The sequence below is a fragment of the Macrotis lagotis genome, chromosome 2, assembly GCF_037893015.1.
Source record: "Macrotis lagotis isolate mMagLag1 chromosome 2, bilby.v1.9.chrom.fasta, whole genome shotgun sequence".
NCBI lineage: Eukaryota > Metazoa > Chordata > Mammalia > Peramelemorphia > Peramelidae > Macrotis > Macrotis lagotis.
Window position 1 is genome coordinate 180,227,132 of NC_133659.1, and position 21,437 is coordinate 180,248,568.

General features: G+C 32.5%; 1 pseudogene; it reads right to left on the bottom strand.

Moving 5' to 3' along the window:
• LOC141512031 (brain mitochondrial carrier protein 1-like) overlaps positions 1–7,349 on the bottom strand; it is a 93,200-nt pseudogene extending 85,851 nt beyond the window's left edge.
• Positions 7,350–21,437: the final 14,088 nt, after the last annotated feature.

The following is a 21,437-nucleotide window of genomic DNA, read 5'->3' on the forward strand; positions in this document are numbered from 1 at the left end:
AAAATACTAGGTATTGCTGCTTACATTGTATATTAAAAAAGAGAAGAATTCTCTAAGATAGTTAAAAAATACTAGGTCTTCAGAGTGGACAACTCAAGGGCAGATACATGGAAGATGGAAAGTGTGAGGAAAGAAAGAGCATCAATTATGCTGGTTGAGATTTTGAAAAAGGGAATAATTTCAGTTGTGGTTTGAAATTTAGGACTCAGAATGGTTTTAAAGATAAATGTTAAGACTTTATATTTAATCCAAGATGGAATATGAAGCCACAGTTCTTTGAAAATATTAAAATATTAAGTAATAGGTGCTTAATAAATAATACCTGTCTAACTAAATACATAAATAAGTAAGATTTTTTCTGTTACTGCTGCTATTATTTTTATGAGAGTCAGTGTTATATATGGGAAAACATATGGCTTAGTGACTGGAGAGACCTGGATTTCAAAACAGCTTCTGCTAAAAATTATGTAACCAAAAGTTGAGATATTTCACTTTGATGAGTCTCAGTTTTCTTATCTGTAAAATGAAGGCAATAATATCTGTTTAGCAGTACTCAAATGTGATGCATGAATGTGGTAAGGTATGTAAATTCTTTGCAAATCTTTACACTCTATATAAAAATCTAATGTTTTTGTGATTGTGGCTGCTGTTATAATCTAATATTGTGGCATAGTTTATTCTATAGTATGGAATATCATCAATGAAAGTCTGCTTATTTTCATATTTTTATCATTACTGTGATAAAACAGTTTGATAGAACATTTTTATGAAAAAGTTATGAAAGTACATAATGGATCTATAGTTACTCACATTTTTTAAATTGACACTTGGGATTAATAATACCTTCTATAATCCTTTGTATTCTTTTTATGTCTTCCCCTCTTCAATATTTCTTAAAAATTGAGCAAAGTGCTTTAAAAAAAATGCCATGGATTTTTTTCTTTGTTTTCTTAGTCAAATCTAGATGCCATTTCTTTGCAACTTTGACTTATATGTCATTTTTGTTTCCTCACATAACATATTGAGTCAATTGCAAGATGGTAGAATTCATATGTGGTGGTTTCACTCTAATAAATAATTAAGTTAAATCACTGAAAACCAAAGCTGTCTATTACATTTTGTATGTATTTGCCATTCTCTTTTCCTTGTCATAATTTGAAAGGAGGCATAATATAGTGATGTTCTTGTGCAAGAGAGGATCTAATTTTGAATCCCATCCTTGAAATGCAGTTTATTTTTATTTTAGCATTCAATTAAAAAAAATTAAGTTCTTAATTCTTGACTCCTTTCTTCCTCTCCCCATGTGCAATCAGACAAAACATTTCTATATTAGCCATATTGCAGAAGAAAATGCAGACCCAAAATATGTAACAAAAACAAAGGAAGAATAATAAAGTGTTTCTTTTTAAAATAAACTTCTATCTCCATTAAGAATGCACCAATTCTTTCTCTGGAGGTGAATAGAATTTTTTATCAAGATTTTTTATCAGATTATTGTTTTGCTGAGAATTACTAAATCACTCACAGTGATCATCATACAGTGCTTTTTTTCTGCTTCTTATCATTTCCTTTAAACAGTTTATAAAAATTGCACCAAGTTTTTCTGAAAGCATACTTTTAGTCCTTTCTTATACTACAATAAAACATTCATATCCCACAACATTTTCCATCATTCATCAACTGAAGGGCATCTTCTCAATTTCCAACTCTTTATCAGTATAAAAAGTGATAGATATATGCATATATATATATATACATACATACACACAGTTTCTATGTATATGTAAATATGCATGCTTATGTATGTGTGCGTATATATATATATACATACACATATATTACATATGTATATATGTCCACATAGAGTTCTTTTTCTTTCTTTTTTTCTTTTTCTTTCATCTGTTTGTACCACTGTATTACTACAGACCTAAAAATGATATTGCTGGGTCAGATGGTATGCATAAGCTTATATCTTTGGCCATAATTTCCAATTATTCTTTAGAAGAGTTGGATCAGTTCACAACTCAACATCTCACAAAACTGCATTAGTGACCTATTTTTCTCCATTTCCTCTAATTTTCTTGGTGATACTTCAGTGGTTTTAATTTTCATTTCTCTAACCTATAGTGTACATATGACTATAGATATCTTTGATTTCTTCTTTTGAGAACTGTTTATCACAATTTATTAATTGGGAAATGGCTTATGTTCTTCTAAATTTAACTTGGCTCTCTCTCTCTCTCCATTCTCCATATATGTGTGTGTATAAATATACAACTGCAAATATATATATATATATATATATATATATCTGAGAGTTAAATATTCCATGTTACCCCTAAAATATTTATGATATTACCCCTTATTTCTAAATCATAAACCTGTTTTAACCTTATCTTAGTATATGTTTTATCTAGCAATTTTTTTCAAATAGTGTTCTTGTCCCAAAATCTTTCTTTGTATTTGTCAAACTTTAGACTACTATACACATCTAAAATTAATGAGCAATATGACTATAAATAAATTACTTAATCTTTCTGGACCTCATCTATTAAAAAGAAGATCATACCTGTATAATCTATTTCACAGTATTTTTTGTAACTCCAGTGAGATAATTATATGGGTAACTGGGTAAATAGAGCATGGAATCTAGTGTCAGAAAGACTTACCTTATTGAATTAAAATCTGACTTAGACACTTACTAGCTATGTGACATTGTCCAGTCACTTGAATGTGTTTGTCTCAATTTCCTTATCTTTAAGATGAGCTGGTGAAGGAAATGAAAAACCCATTCCAATATCTCTGCTAAGAAAATTCAAAAAGCTTATATGCAGAATCAGACATATCTGAAACAACTGAACAAGAAAATGGAATTGTATATGTGAATGTGTTTGTATATACACATACAATATATATATATATGCATAAATAGTATATCTTCTATTCTATCTTCCTTCTATAATTGAGATTTAGAAATGTTATGTGATTTGTCCATAGTCATACAGCATATAAATATAAGGTCTTAGAGGTTATGTGACTTGCACAGAGTAAAGAAGAGGCAAAGGTGGTATTAGTTTTCAACTATCTTACCTCTAACCCTTGCTCTCTATCCAACTGCAAAACATTGTCTCTGGGATATTTTATCAACCTGAAAAAGCGGTTTATAGTCTCGGCAAAAAAAAAAAGATAGACAGGTGATGGATAGATAGATAGATAGATAGATAGATAGACAGACAGACAGACAGACAGGAGACAAAAGATAGACTTCTGAAGGCTAGCCTAGGTAAATATTTAGCAACTTATTGATTAATTCTTTGACCATGGCAACTTGTCTGTGAAACTAAAAAAAAAAGTCTACAGTATCTATTAGTCCTGAACAAACTAACCAATTAGATTTTATACTAAGAACTATAATTTTTAGGATGAGAACTGTTACTTATTAATAGTGGTATTCTTATCCAGTGATAATGAATGGATATCCCCCAATATGGGAGAAAACAACTTATATCAGTTGCAGAATTGTCATAGATTATCCAAAAGACAAAGTAGGGATACCTAGAAGCTCTTTGGAATCTAATCTATCAATAAACATGCTTGTTCTTCAAGGAATATTAAATGGAACTGAGAACAAACATTCCTTATCTATACGAACCTATCTCCCAACCTTCACTGACTTCTCACTGGATCTATCAAAGAACTGTAATATCTACCAAGTTGGTTCAATTTAATATGATATCTGGTCCTTATAATTTTGAGATAGATTTATTCCATTGTCACTACCGAATATGGCAAAAGCCTTGCAATCTTTTTTCTTTTTTTTTTTTAATTTTTAAGCTTAGAATTTTTATTCTAATGGGAGAAATCTAATACTATACTTTGCTACCAACCGAAATAAGGGACTGTTTTTCTTTTAAAGTCTTTTGCTTTTCCTTACTAACACTATTCATGGCCTACAAAAGAAAGAGATAACATAAGCCAACCTCTATTAAAGCCTTTTCTGATGAGAAAGGAATTTTAGAATTACTATAGTAATTCAGACCTCCAGCTAGAGAAGGATTGTCCAATTCTGTATATAGACTACTTAATTTCAGCATAATTAGACCTAAATTCTGCAGCTAATGAGGCTATTTAGAGGTCCTCTAAGGTGAAAGTGACACCTACTTAAGCCATGTGCTCTCATCATCTTGAATTTCCAATTTTGTTTCTTTATTTGGGTAGTGAGGTTGTCTCCATCATGTAGCAAGGGGCTGTCACTAAATGTCTCAAGGAAAGGATAATAGATATTTCTATACTATTCTCCCCACCTTCTCCAAGGGAAACTAATTCTGGCCATAAGGAGTTACAGGGAAAAGGCAAACTACTCTGCTCTCAACAAAGAAAGAGTTCCTGGGCTAGTATTTAAGCACACTGTAGCAGGTACTTAATATGTTTTTTTAATTGATACAATTAGATCCCTTTAAATGATTATTCTAGATAATGAGATCTTCAGTTCAAAGTAACTTTTTTTGGTAAATTTTTCATTCATTTTAAACAAATAAAAAATGAGAAAAAAAAAAAGCAGTATTTTGCCTGTACACAGAAGAATATAGGAGAGAATTAAATATATTGTAACAAATTTCCATTTCAAAAAAATCTATATAATTAATACTACACATTGTTTTCAAAGCTCCCCAGGTTTTCTTTGCTTTCTTCTAGGTCAGGACTTTCCAAAATGTGACTCATAGGCCTCATATAGCCCATAGGACATATTTATGCAGTCACCTGTGGGTTTACTAAATGCTTTAGTAAATGAAGCAGAGCTATGGCAGAGCTCTCACTAAAATGACAAATCAAACTTTTAAAAAACCAATTGTTTCAATAAAAACTTTTAAAAGTAAGACTGGACTACCTTGTTCCAGGTTTTCTTTTGTTTGCTTTTTACGTTATGTTTTCCTCCTTCCCTCCATCCCTCTCTCCTTCCTACCTACCTTAAAAAAGATTATAATTAAACATGGATATAACTATTTATGCACACATATATATACACACATATATACATAGATAGATAGATTGATGGATAGAGAGATAGATAGATAGATAGACAGATATATATATATATACATATATATATATATATATATATATATATATATATATATATATATATTTACCTCAAAGTCAAAGATGGGTAGGACCACCAATTAGTAGAACAACTGCCTCACCTTATATCAGATTTGCCTTTGAGGTTTTATTCAATTCCTGTCAATTGTTAGATGTAACTCCATTCTGGAAAATCTCTCCAGACCAAATACTTTCTTCTTTCTCTTTTTTACCTCTTACTGGCACATGCTTCTAAATCTCCTGTTATTGTTGTTGTTTTTTGACTTTTGTTCTTGAAGAAGGCCAAGGCAAGGAGGTGATGCTGTGCTATGCAAGTGATTTGAATTTAAGTGTGTGTAGGGGGGGGCTTGCCCGGGGGGGGGGGGGCATGGGACTCCTCCAGAATCATCTGGGTTTAGTGGCAGATATGGATCAGAGTAACTGGAGATGACCCTTAATGTAGTGAGAGACCTTAATCTTTTAAAAGTATGGTATTTCTGAGATCTCATGATGACTAAGCAATGACCACTCAGTGGTTAAGACCAGGTAAAAGAAAGATGAACTAACGAGGCCAATAATGATGATTTTTACTTAGTCCAAAAGAAAAATTAACCAAGAGAGTAAAGCCTATCATGGTTTCTCAGTGATTAAAATAAGTAAGAATGAAATGAAATAATGAATGACTTCTTTTGTATAGTCTAGAAAAAATAATCTGGGAGAGAAAGGCCCTCAAGCTTTCTGTCCAAAATAGAAACAGATAGCGTATAATAACTGTGATACAAGCTTATCCAGAAACTCCAAAGAAAGCTCACCTGAAAACATTACAGTTTTACCCCCACAGGAAAAGTGGTCATATACCAGTCCAAAAAGACTACCCTTATTTCAAGTTCAACTGCTCTTTATTCAGTTCCCTCTCTAGCACTTCCATTCATACTTCTGTCTTTCTTTGGTTCCTAAGATTTGTAAAATGAAAGGAAAAGCAAGTTTAGACTATGGAACTGAGGATGCTTTAGGAAGTATTTCACAGGTGTATTGCTCAAGAATTAATAAGATAATAACAGCTAATTTGGTACTTCTCTACTCCACCAGGGGAGGAAAGAGGTAATTTCATTTCCACCTATCTTGGACTTTTTGGTGTTCTGTCTTCCACATGAGTTACAGCAAGAAGGAATGGATGTGAATAAAAGTGAGATATAGTAAAAAATTAAAAGAGAAATGTAGAATAGATCATAACCAATTAGTCATTATCAGGCTGCCTGTGCCTGTAGCAGTTAGAATTGGACATTTTCAAGAAGTAACATTTCATTTAATCAAGTACAATACCTTGCAAGTGAGCCCATGAGAGTGGTACTGATCATTTAATTCCCACAACTTTCAAAAGACTATTTCCCCCTCTCTGAGCTTGCCAAAGTTAAAGTCAGAAAGTATAGATGGCAAGCATATAGCTATAGTTTAAATTATTGGGAACATACCTTCACATCTTGAGGTAATTGAAAAGAAAATCCCAAACTGACTGTACCCTGCAATGTTTTAATGTTCAGGAATTGGTGGGAATGTCTGAATCAAAATTTATGGCAATAGAAAACTGTACCAGACTGACAACAGAAATTCATATGAGGGAAAAAATAGAAATAAGAAAAACAACAACAAAGCCATGTATAATTCTCAATTCAAAAAATTATCCCCTCATTAAAATCATTAGATACTATGTCTTAAAACAAATAATCCAATAATATGTTTCAAAATTGACTAATTTATATAACAAATTGATTCCTAGTTGGGAAAAACCACCCAGTGTTTGCCTGTTTGCTGAAATATGAAGGAAAATAAAGTTCCTTTTTCTAGGAAGAAAAGAAGTTGATATTTAATGTAATTTTGTGTATATATTTGTATATGTATGTGTTCACAGGTTTGTAAAGTCATAGTAGTCACAGAAAGAGCATTGACTTTGGAGTCAAAAGACTTGGGTTCAAATATTGACCCCCAAAATACACTCCCTAGTTCTGTGATCCAAATACATACTATGACTGTGTGACCAAAGTAACTATAAGTTTAAGCCCTGTGGGCTTCAGATTCTTTAACTGTAGAATTAAGAGCTTCAGTATGATGCCATCTAATGTCCTTTCCAGTTCTAAATCTGTTGTCTTAAACTCAAACTGAATTTCTATAGCTATGCTGTGCAATGTATGTACTTCCTCCATTGACACAAATAGTATCACTTTGTAGGTAATCTTTATGCTTTTATGATAGCGAAAGATACTGTCCACCATTGACTCTCCTGCAAATGAGAATTTTGGACTTATCTACTTTGACTCAAGTGAAAGGCATATATATGTAAGTTGTGATTGGCACTTACATAAATCTGGTGAAATCTGGAAAAACCTTATAATAGACTAGTATAAACTTTAAGAAAATAATACTTGTTCAGAGAGAAGATGTTGGAAGATTTTCCTGGATGATTTAACTCAAGAAAAGAAAAATGAACTTTGAAAAAAAATGGTGGGGATCAATTGTGCTGGCAGTTGGGTTGATATTGCTGCTGCTCTTGCAGGATCAGCCTTGGAATAAAGAGCATTGTTGTTCAAGAACTTCCCTTTTGAAAAGCTATTCATTTTTTTTCAACTACATGCAATGATATTTTTGAGCAATCATTTTTTTCAAGGTTTAGAGCTTCATATTTTTCCTCTCCCTTACTTCTCTCTGTCCTTCCCCTAACAGAAAACAATGTAATATATGTAATAAATGTATAACTATGTTAAAATTAAATCCATATTAATCATGTTGGGAAAGAAAAATCAAATCAAAGTGGGGAAAAGGTGAAAAACAAAACCCTAATATATAGAACTACTTTTAAAAATTGAAGGTAGTATGCTTTGGTCTGCGTTTAAACTCCATACTTCCTTCTCTGGATATGGATGGTATTTCCATCACAGATATTTTAGAATTGCCTTTGATTATTTTACAACTGAAATGAACAAGTTTATCATAGTTGATAATAACCCAGTGTTGTTGTTAATGTGTACAATATTTCTTGATTTCATTACCAGTTCATAGAAGTCTTTCCATGCTATTCTGAAGTCCCATCCTACATGATTCTTATAGAACAATACCATCATATTCATATACCACAATTTATTCAGTCATTCCTCAATTGATGGGTATCCCCTCAATTTCTAATTCTTTGCCACCATGAAAAGAGCTGTTATAAATATTTTTGTACATGTAGTGTTTTTTCTTATCCTTTTTTTGTTTTCTCTTTAGTTTACAATCCTAGTAGTGGTACTGCTGGATCAAATTATTGATCTTTGGGAGTAATTCCAAATTGTTCTTGAGAATGGTTGTCATAATGTCCAATCTGATAGGAGTCAAATGGAACTTTGGTGCTGTTTTGTTTTTGTTTTTGTTTTTGTTTTTGTTTTTGTTTTGTTTGTTTGGTTTTAGGTTTTTTCAAGGCAAATGGAGTTAAGTGGCTTGCCCAAAGCTAGACAGCTAGGTAATTAAGTGCTTGAGACTGGATTTGAACCCATGTACTCCTGACTCCAGGGCTGGTGCTTTATCCACTATGCCACCTAGCTGCCCACTGTTGTTGTTTTAATTTGCATTTTTCTAAGCAATAAGCAATTAAAGTATTTTTCATATGACTCTAGATAGTTATTATTTCTTCATCTGAGAATTGTCTTTTCATATCCTTTGATCATTTATCAATTGGGGAATGTAAGTTCTTCCTTTTCTTAAACAATCTCACTATCATGGCTAGGAAAATAATTTAACCCTTTAGTGTCCTAAAGAAATCTAATTATCACTTTTACTTTTCATGAAGACTTCTACCTTTGGAGTTCTCTATACTGATTAAATCAAATACAATAATGAAATAGATAAGGATAATGATGATGAAAATATTTGAAAATGAGTGAATAAGTAAACAAAGTTTTGTTAAACAGCTAATTTCTACTAGACACAATGCTTGGTAGTATAAATACAAAAGTTCAGCTATTATACATTCCATCTATGGACACTACATATACATATATGAGTACATATGTATATATTTTTGATTCCATGTGATGAAAGACAAAAATATCAACTGAGAGGTATTATCCAGGATGTGAAAGTTGAATTGAGGCTTGAAAAAGACAAGGAAACAAAGAGGCAGAGTTGAAGAAGGATCATATTCAAGGCATGAAAGGGAGGGTATCCAAGGAGATAAGAAATGAGGTGCCATGTATAAGGAAGTAGAAGATCAGCATGACTACACTCTGCAGAGTTCAGGAATGGGAAAAATGCATAATAGCACCTTCCCTCTGACGATATACCTTTTTTCAAATTTATCCCATGTACGACATACTTGTTCTAAATTGTTTGTTTGTTGGCTCCCCCATTAGATTGCAAGCTCAGTGAGGGCAAAATCTCTCTTTTGCCTTTTTTTGTATATTCAGGCTTAACATAGTACTTCCCACATAGTATGCACTTAATACATGATTATTGACTGACTGACTAACTAATAAAGTGGAAAGATAGATTTGGTTCAAGTTAAGAAGGTCCATGAAGGTCAAATATTGTTATCTGATCTCATAGGTAATATATAGCTACTGAATTTCATAGTAATACCCAAATATTCAAATGTAGCTACTGAATTTCATGATAATATTCAAATAATTTCATGGTAATATACAAATATTAAGAAAATCACTTTGTCAGTTGTATGTAAGGCATAAAGGAGAGGGGAGATACTTTTGGTAGGGGGACTAATTAGGAAAATTTTATAATAATTCAGTAAAGATGTGTTGGAGCTTGAGTGAAGGTAAAGAGAATGTGGAATATCAAAGAAATATACAAATACAAAAATGATAAGATTTAAGGATTGGTTGAATATATGGAAGTATTTTATGATAGTGAAAAGATAAATAAGACATATATTGAGGTAAAAAAAGTGAGTGTCTGGTTGGTTCCTTTTATAGAAACATTAAAATTTAGAAGATGGGTAGATTCAGGGCAAAAATATATTCAGTTTGGAATATTTGAACATTAAATATTTATAGAAAATGCAGCATGACATGTCCAAAAAGTAATGGGTGATGCAGATTGAGGGTCAGAAGAGAAGCTAGTGTTGTTGCTGATTTGTTTCTTGGGTTTGGTTCTACCCCATGATGAATCACAACTCAGACTCCAGACTGCAGGTTTTGGAAAGAAGATAGAGATTTAGTAAAGGAAGTTGAAGCATATTAAGAAAGTAATAGTAAAGTTCAAAAGAGTTTAAAGAAAGGACCATGTGGATTGCTGATTGAATTGTCAAGGCCAGCTGGCCAGAGTTCAGCAGGAGGCTAGAAGGTAAAGGAGAGTTAGCCCTTTCCTCAACCCCCTTAATTGTCTCCCAGAGTCCATGGGAGGGGGTGGTGACCTGGGAGTGACCCAAGTTAAGTGACCCTGGAAGATTTTGCCATTTGGGGGAGGGTTCTCTTTTGGGTGGTTTTGGGTGTTTCCAGGGTCTGTGCTCCCTGACTGCCCCATCAGAAAACAATGCAATACAAATCTGGTTGAAGGTCAGGCCCTCAGGTGTGCCCTTAGATGATAAAGGAAGAAAGACGATTCCCTTTATTATGCAAACAAAAGATTTACAAAGTTTGTCTCCAACTGATCTCATCACTCCCATGCCAAGGTTCCTCTGCATCAGTAGTACTGGATTTGGTATGTAACTGAGCATCATTTTGCATAGTGATGACAATTAACTATGTTGATGTTGGTCAACAAGAGAAAGAAGGTAGAGAAGAAAAAGAAAGAGAACCCAGGATAGAAGCTTAAGGTACATTAACAGTATACCTTACAATTATCCAGCAAAGAAGACTGAAAAAGAGAAGTGAAATATTTAGGATAACCAAAAGGTAGTGGTATAAAAAAAAATCCCAAAGTAAACAGTATCAAGAATATGCTGTAGAAAAATGGGGAAGGATGAGGAGTGGATAAAGATCACCAAGATGTAACAATTAAGAAATGGTTGATTATGCTGGGGGAACAGGGCAGGCAGAATAGTTCCAATTATGTGATAAAAAAAATCAAGGAAAAACAAATAAATGGGGAGGAAGTTGAGCCAAGGATGGTAGATGACTTTTTCTATCAGTTTGAGTTAGAAAAGGAAGAAAGATAAAGGAAAATATCTAGAAATCAATGATCTAATAAAGGTTTTGAGGATACAAGATATTTGGTTGTGCTTTTAAGTAGTTAGGAAGTAACTGTTAGAAATTGATGATTGGAGAGGAGAGGAATGATGATGTAAGAAAATTCTTGGGAAAAAAAAACAAGAGAAAAATGAGGCTATGGGTAAAAGTTGCTCTCTCTTCAAAGGGTTCTCTCATCACAGAGATATGAGAAGTTTGAGAATTGAAGTTGGAAAGAGTAACTATGTTAAATAGATAATATCTGTGGAAGTTGACTGGGGGAGGCAGTAGTAGTGATGTTACATTGCTCTTGGCAGCCCAAAGGACAGACCCCAGAATCAGCCAGATCTGTTGTAGCATGGGGAAGATGAAAAAACAAACAAATTTTAATAAACACCTAATGTATGTCATTTTCTGTGCTAAGCACATATCAAAAAAGCAGCATTCATCCTTAAGTAATTTACATCCTATTGAGAAGATAACATACTGACATACTAAATAAATGCTAGACAATAGTTTTAAAAGGTAAAGATGAGGAGGGATGGTATTCTATACATTCTAGCTAGGGGGGAACAGGTTGTTCAAAGATGCAATGATGGCAGATCAGTTTCTTTTTTTAATTTATTTTTATTAAAGATATTATTTGAGTTTAAGCAAAATAATGTGTAAAAAGATTTTAAAGTAGGGGCAGCTAGGTGGCGCAGTGGATAAAGCACCAGCCTTGGAGTCAGGTGTACCTGGGTTCAAATCCAGTCTCAGACACTTAATTACCTAGCTGTGTGGCCTTGGGCAAGCCACTTAACCCTATTTGCCTTGCAAAAAAAAAACCTAAAAAAAAAAAAGATTTTAAAGTGAAGTTAGAAACTGATTCTGAGGAGCTTAAAATGCCCTAAAGAGGACAGTAGTGCTGAAATAAGAGAACAATGAATGGTGAAATTGTTAACCCTAACCCGAACCTGAACGAACCCGAACCCTAACCTGAACCCCAACCCTAGAGTGTCTCTAAGATACCGAAAAAGAAAGAGAAAAATGATAATGAAAGCTGGATAATCAGTGACAGGGAGGAGAAGGAGACTTCAGTGTATTTCTTGGCTCTGCAGTTTGATTTCTCCTAGTTTCATTTTGAGGAGAATAAAGAGTAGGATATTGAAGCTTCATGATGAGTCAGTATTCCAAGACCTTGAAGACCTGCTTCTAATAGATATGGCTGCTGTTAGTACAAGAAATATCTCTTCCATAACTTGCAAAAAATGGAAAAAAAATGGTTAAGAGTTTAGGTATGCAGATAAACTATTCATAGAGGAAAAGGAGGGGGAAAGAAGGTCCCTAGTACTTATTAAGTATGGATTACTTACCTGTGCTGAGCACAGGGATTCAAAAAGATGCAAACTATAGTACCTACCCTCTAGGCACTTACAATGGGAAAGAAAACAATCAAATGAATACATGCAAAACCAGATATATTCTGGCTAGGGAAAATTTCCTACAGAAGATGGAATTTTAGCTGAGACTTAAAGGAATTCAGAAAGCTCTGTTTTCATAGCAGAGGAGGAAGGGTATTTCAGGCATGTGGAGAACAAAAGAAAATGCCATTAGACGAGATATAGAATGTCTTGTGCCTGAAACATTCAGTAGACCAGTGTCATTAAATAAGAGTATATGTTGGGGAATATGGTGTAAGAAGACTGGAAATGTAGGCATAGACTGTGTATGAAAGGCTTGGAATTCAAGAAAAGCAATTTGTACTTGCTCCCAAGAGACAATAGGAATCTATTAGAGTTTATTGAATTAGAGAGTTATTATTATTCCCATATTTCAGTTGAGGAAATTGAAAAGAGACAAAAACTAAGAACCTTGCCCATAGTGTTTGAGGTTGAATCTGAATTAAGAAATGTTTGACCCCAAACTCATTCCTTTCACCAGTATGTCACCTAACTTATCACTCTCTGACCATAGGGCCAATTTTTGATTCTGCTAGTCAGTCAGTGGTTTCAGGTCAAAATAGTGCCATCCTGTCAAATAACAAATTCAGCATTTATTTAAACAATGGACCATTTGAATATAGAATTAAATTTGTTACCAAATTTAGAAGCTCTGATAAAAGATAAAGATATACTATATTAAATGAGACATTCCACAATTTGGAATTCAAGAAAGATGGTGAGGTGGCCAAAGAAAAAGGGGAAGGAATAGAATATACATTTATAAGGGGACTATTAGATGTCATGCCCCATGTCATTCACTTTTTATTTCTTAACAAATATCATTTCATTTGATCCTTATAACAAATCTGCAAGTTTTTTTTTTTTAATGGTAAAGGATACTGAAGAACACCAAGGTTAAAGTAACTGGGTAGCTAAAAAATGAATGTTGAAAACTAGCTGTACATTTATACACACACACACACACACACACACACACACACACACACACACACATATATGGATATGTGTCAAAAGAGGGAAGGTTTTGGTTAAAAAAATATGAGGATTTAAGGAATTTTAGTTTTTTTTCTTACTTATGTGTAGGTTCAAAGAGTCAGAACAAGGCAATATTACAAGAAGCTTATTTCAGCAATGTAACTGCATTATGCCTACCTTTGGTTTTCAGACAACAGATGGCAGAATAAATCAAAGAAACTTGTTTCAATCATTCATTGTCCCTAGCCTTGGATTAAAATTATCTAACATCTTTTAGTTAGTACAGTGCTGTTCCAGATACCAAAGGCCTCCCATATGATAATCATAAGATCCAGGTTCTTCTTAGCCCATTGTGATTAACATTTTGTGACAAGAACAAAAGATGATTGAATGTGTTTGTGTTTGGGGAATATAAAATATAAATACTGACAAATAAAAATTTTAAATTTTAAAGGAGAGAAATTATGCCTTGTTAATATTTAATTTATAGATTGACAGTAATGTTTTCATCCCCTGTGTATTAGTCACATGTAACACATGATATGCAAGATATCCTTAGGCAAGCAAAGGAGTTTCACAGTGTAGAAGAAGACTGGTGCATACTCTTGCTCTTTTGTTTTCAGCATATTGCATAGTGTTGTTTTATCACAAAGCATTAAAACAATATTTTTATAAATAATAAAACATGTTCAACTATATTATTGATAGTTTAGTGAGAACAAAATCATTTTAAATACTCAAATGTCAATGAATCAAATTATAATATGTTGAAAGTATTTCATTCTGATTTTATTTTGTGATATGCTTTCTTTTATTGTGTCATTTAAAGGTTATTAGTATACTGATACATATATAATTTAATATATACCATAAATACAAACATATTGGAGGCTGTGCTAAAAATAATACTGGTAATGTTTTAACTATGATTTTAAAAAGTTTCATTACTGAGATAGGGATTCAATCAGGAAAGAATAAAAACACTACTTTTCTGCAGTGAGGTCCCAGTTAATATAACAATTTTTTAAAAATAAGTTTTTTATTGATATACTTTTTATATCATGTTAGTATGCTCTGTATCCCTCCTTCAGTCCCTCCCATAGAGTTATCTCATGTGATTTTTTTGAAAAGGAAAAGAGGGGGAAAACACAACTGCTTGATATATGTGTAATACCTGCAAACATCCTTCTTCCATGAAAAGTTGAGATGACTTATTATGTCCTGATTTAAATCCCACCTGACTTTAAAATTTATTACATTTACCTTTTATTTTTTGCCATATCATTCTTAAACATATGCACTGTAGATACTGTGCTGTTTTCCTGACTCAGTTTACTTCATCTTGAGTCAGTACATATAAATCTTTCCATGCTTCTATGTATACTTTTCTCATATAATTTTATATAGCACAGTAATAATATTCCATGACATTCATGAACTACATTTTATCTAGAAATTCCCCAAATTTAATGTTTCTAATTTGTTTTTCAATTTTTAGCTACCACAAAAAGTGCTGCTGTCTTGTAGTATATGAGGACTAGTTAATATAACTTTCCTAATGGATCCAGTCAGCATGGTTGTATGATTTCTTATAGTTCCGTTCAGTTGTTGATTAGTAGCAAGAGAGGAGATAGATAGAAGGAAAAGTTTCAAATCAAGATTTGTCAAGATAGAGAATGAGAAAGGTGAAGGTTTGAGAGCAGAATAGAAAGTAGAATTAAAGTGGTTAATCAAATGGAGATTTGTAAAGAAAGTGAAGCTGCATCAGATTGTCTGGGAAACTATTAAGGGACTGCAGAATTGAAGACATGTTGAAATGACAAAGAAACATATGACAGACTTAAAATAATTATCATATTTTGATGCCTTCACATTTAGCCATCTGTGATTGGCTAGTGATATTTTCATGGTTATTATTTGCAAAATCATTTTATCTATATTATCAAAAGAAAAGGAAAGCTTGGTCATTACAATGGAAAATCTGGGCCACCTCAAATCTAGTACACTTTTGGACAAATAATTAAATAAGGTTCATCATAAAGCTGGTTAAGGATATTGTTATACCCTTCTTTCCACTAGGGAAATGTTTCATTGTTAACTTTTCTCTATTCCATGAGCTTTCCCCATCCTCAGCTCATAAATGCACAAAATTTTATCATTTGCATATTCAATGCAGCAATTGTTTGAATTGTAAAGATCAGGATTAATAATCTGGAATCCAGATTTATACAGAAACCAATCCAAAGACATTGGTTCCTGGAATAATAAGTCAATATATGACAAAAATTGTTGGGAAAACAGGAAAATAGTATGGCAAAAACTAGGCATAGAGCCACATTTCACATCCTATGCCAAAATAAGGTCAAAATGAGTACAGGGTTTGGACATAATGAGTGATACCATAGAGAAATTAATAGACCAAGAAATTATATATCAGATCTATGGAAAGGGGATAAATTTATGACCAAACAAGAATTGGAGTCATTATAAACTGCAAAATGAACGATTTTGACTTTTACATTAAAAATTTTTTGCACTAATAAAATCAATGATGTCAAAATTAGGATAGCAGAAAGCTGTGAAACAATCTTCACAACAAGGAATTCTGAAAAAGGTTTCCTTTCTAAAAAATTGAGAATTACATCAAATTTATAAGGTCACAAGTCATTCCTCAACTGATAAATAGTCAAAAGATATGAACAGACAGTTTTCAAATGAAGAAATTAAAGGTATATATATACATATATATATATAGATATATAGATATATAGATATATATATAGATAGATAGATAGATAGATAGATAGATAGATATAGTGATTATATGCATATATATTGAAGGTATATATATTTATATTTATATATATATATATATATATAAAATATTATGAAAAAATGCTCCAAATTATAGTTGATTAGAGGAATGCCAATTAGAACAACAGTAAAGCATTATCTCACATGTATCAGACTGTCCAAGATGAAAAAAGGGAAAATGATCAGTGTTGGAGAAGTTGTGGGAGGATTGGGAAATTGATGCATTGTTGGAGGAGTTGTGATCAGATCCAATCTTTCTAGAGAGCTATAGGGAAATATTGTCCAAATAGCAATAAAACTTTTCATATCCTTTGACCCAGCAATTCCAATTCTAAGTCTATATCCTGAAGAAATTATAAAAAAAAGGGAAAAGTCTTAAATGTTCCAAACTATTCACAGCAGCTGTTGTTGTAGAGGCAAAGAATTGGAAATTGAGGGTATGCCTATCAATTGGTGAATGGCTAAAAAAGTAGTGGTACATAAACACTACGGAATACTATTGTTCTATAAGAAACCATAAATGATTGCACTCTAGAGAAGTATGGAATGACTTAAGGAGTCTGAGGTTGAGTGAAGTGAGTAGAACCAAGAGAACAATGTACACATCAACAACAAAATTGTGAGATGAACAATATTGATGGAAGTAGCTCCTTTCAGCATTTCAGAAGGCTACGGAGTATGTTATCTCCATCCAGAGGAAGAAAAAAAAGCAAAACATTACAAAATGAAAAAAAAATCCTTCAGAATCTGAAGACTATTATATAAAAATTATCTCTTATGTATCTCCTTCCCTTAATACTAATTCTTCATACTGATAATAACTAATCTATAAACATGTTTATCAAAATAAATCTGTACAATGCTAACCTGACTACTTGTCACTGGGGGAGGAGGGGTGGGAAGGGAGAATAGAAGAAAATTTTGTAACTTAAAAATACACATGTGCATATAGATGAAAATAAATAGATATAGATATAGATATAACAATAATATTTGGTGATTTGGTAAAGCAATGAATAAATTTATTAATTTAGGTATGTTTATTTTATTATATTGGTTCATTATTTGAGAAATTGATATTTTTCTAGTAGATTAATTTGACTTTATATTGTGAAAAGTGGTTTGCAATTATATACATATAGTTTATGTTTTTGTCCTAGTGGGTTGACTTCAAACTACTTTATATTGTCTAAAGGTATTTTTAATGGAGTTTTTCTTTCTTGATGGGTTTTATTGGATATATATATATATACACATGAATGCTGATTTCTATGGCTTTATTTTATATTCATCCACAATGCTAGGTTATCTCACTTCTTATTTGAGTTGATTCTTTAGGGTTTTCTAAGTATACCATTATATTAGCTATGTTGAGTGATAGTTTTGTTTCCCTGTTGCCTATTCTAATTCCTTTTATTTCTTTTTCTCCTCTTTTACTGTTGTAGCTAACATTTCCAAGAGTATCAAAAAATAGTGAGAGGAATGTCTTCATTTCTTTGTCCTCTGTGAGAAATGGATGTGAGAAACATGACATAGGAGTAGCATGTTCCCGTGTTAACTGTCACACCGGACATGCTGCCTCTTCAATATGCAGCCAATTTCAGTATGATAAATTCTTTGGCCTAATTGTGTGGAAGGTGGTTTGAAGATCTAAAACTTAAGTACTTACCTAGCAAGAGAATCTGAAGACATAAAAGCTCCATATAGATGGAGAATAGGGGGGGAAATGATATTACCACTTTTTTATCTCATGACAATTTAGAGTAATAGAGATCATGCTAGTATAATTTTTACTATCAAATATTAACATGACAAATAGTATACAGTGAACCGAGCTTATCAAATATTAATGATGTTTTCACACCTAAAATTTATTCTTGTAAACCTTTACCAGAAATCAGAACATCTGATTCCAAATATCAAATTTTATTATAATTCAAATACCTCTAATTAAAATCAAGCTTAATATTTTAATTTGTAGTTTGTCTCTTTTTCCATCAACATATACTTCTACTTTGTTTCAGCTTTAGGTAGGTGGGTTATTAACCACTGACATTTTTTCTCTCAACTCTACATATCCTATTAATTTGTTGTTAATGATCTTTTACTTATTTTTATTCTTTGAAACATCATTCTCCAAATTAATTTTCTTAAGTGAGAAATGTGCAAGGAAATAAAAATATGCCTTATAATCTCACTATGTAATGTAGAGGTTAGGGTTCTCTCACCAAACTCTTATGCCAATAATCTGCTCAGGTGCAATTTGATTTAGAATGCCCAAATATTTTCTTGCAACAAAGGTAATGAAAATGTCTAAAGATAGAAGAGGAGGCTGGATCAGTCATCTAGGTCATGTGAGTAACAAGATAAAAGATTCATTTTCTCTTATTTCTATGACCTCTCAAAACTCTTCAACACAAAACAAGCAAAAAAATGAACCAAAGATAAAGCAAATTCAGCTCTTCCTTAAGCTAATACACCCAGAATCTATAGGAAGATTATAAAAAAGAACTGATGCTCACTGACTCTAAGTTTACTCAAAATATCTCACCAAACTCCCAGTCTAGCAAATGCAAGCCTGCATTTGAAATTTGAGGGACCTAACACACAGAATTGCAATAAAATGCAACTCCAAAAAGGGATCCTTTTTCCTTTTTTCTGAAATTCATGGAGACTTTGACTCAGGTCAATAAAATTCTGTTCTCATTAGGAAAGAGCCAGTTTATTCAGACAATCCAGTCATCAGGACCAGAAAACACTATAGAGCCAACAGGGAAAAATAGTTGATGACCATTGCACTTTACTAAGCCTGATAGAAAGGCTTAACATTCAGCTGGGGGCTGTTCTGTTCATCAAAATGTCAATTGGGACAGATACTTAAGCTGGTAAATAAAGATGCTGAGTCAATTTGATGATCACTGTCAGGGAAAGGGGAATCATAATGTCAAAAAAGACTGAAGTTAGGGGCAGCTAGGTGGCTCAGTGAATAAAGCACTGACCCTGGAGTCAGGAGTACCTGGGTTCAAATCTGATTTCAGACACTTGGTAATTGCCTAGCCGTGTGGCCTTAGGCAAGCCACTTAACCCCATTTGCCCTTGCAAAAAAAAAAAGACTGAAGTTACCAAAAACTTCAAGAAGAACAAAACTCCAATACTTTGAACATAAAAAGATAAACCATAAAAGAATACATCAGCAACATAGAATATATTAAAGACAGCAACATAACCTAAGGATCTTCCTAAAAAGCAACAGAACAAAAAGCTTCAAAACCATTATGCAGGAAAGAAATGAAAATAACTTTGAATTTTGAAAATAGATAATGGAATACCAATTGAAATAATTCATACACCACCTTCAGAAAAAAAAGCAGTATGTAAATTCCAAAAAATGCAGTTGTTAAATTCAATAATTCGATTCAAAAGCAAATTTTGCAAGCAATAAAGAGAAAGACCTTCAAACAAAAAAATTGAATAATTAAATACAATTCTACACAAATGGAAAGCATGGAAGGAAATGAAATAATTTGTTTCAAAGAAGAATAGTTCTTGGGAAATCAGAATATCTCAAATATGAACTTTACCATAATTGAAAATTAAAATAAATGTTCAATAATAAAAAATACATTTGAAACATTTTGTAAGGAAAATCAGAACTGAAAAGATCATTTGCTCTTTGAACCCCCAAGCTACAGAAATACAGAAGAGAATAAGTGCAAGAAAAAAGAATAGCAAAAAAGTAAAACTGTTATCAAGAGACTTTTAATAGAATTTTGTTCTAAGTGCATACAAGGAGGCATTATTCCAGGGGAGGTAATAGTCCTGAGGCATAATGGGGAGAACTTATCAACACACTGAATCAATAGTTGATATGAACACATGTATATGCATAAACATATATATGTCTCTGTTTTCATAAAATGCATGTATAATTACATACACTATATATGGATATATTTCATGCAACTCACTGGTAATCTATATTCACCTACAGTTAATTTTTATCCCATATACTTATATGTGTATGGATTACAACATGAAATACTCTACAATAGGAGGGAGGGGAGCAGAAGGATAGCGAGGAAAATAGATGTTTTAATTAAGGATCAAATCAAGAGTGAGCAATGAGAGGAAAAATGACTCCTGTGATATCAGAGAGTAATGAGACTACAGAAGAATGGGTAAGATGAGGGCAACAAGGATTAAAAAGTAGGAAAAGGAAGAAGGCTTAACTTTAATGGTGGAAGGAAGTTCTACTAATAAATTTTCCTGTGGGTGAAGGGAGATGATGATTGTGATCTGAGGAATTGGGTTTTTAAAAAGTCTACTCATTCAGCCTAGATGAGTAAGGGAAGGATTTACATGTCTTGGAAAAATATCACCTGAGGGAGTGTGAGAGTAGGTACAGAGGGAGTTTTTGAGGCAAGTTCAATGTGAATATAGGTTAGTAGGGGATTACTAATCAGAGATGTTTTGGGATTGGAATTCTAGCATGAAGAAGTGTCTTCTTTAAGATCTGCAACAACTGGCATTGCTTGAAGGTAAGGAACAATGGAAAAGGGAACCCACAGAGCAAACTCTATAAAAGAGTGGGAGTAACTTACTAGAAAGGAGATCCTAGAATGAATACATGGGAAGTTTTTATTATATGAGGAATAGTGAATAAAAGGAAAAATCAGATAATTATAAGGGTCATAAATCAGAGAAGGAAATCTATAATAACAGTAAAAATGATAGATAAGAAAGAGATTGCAATAAGTACTTCTTGAAAAGAAATACATACAAAGAAAGGTTAAATTAAAGGGGAAGAAAAAAGAAGAATTTCTCTGGATTGAGAGGGAAAAATGCAAAAGGAAACTAAGCAAAATGATTTAAACTATTTAACCTATATAAAAGGATTTAAAAATGACAGGAAAGAAAAGCAATAAACAAAATAAAATAAGCAAAAGGAAAGAGAAACAAAAAGGAAGGGAAG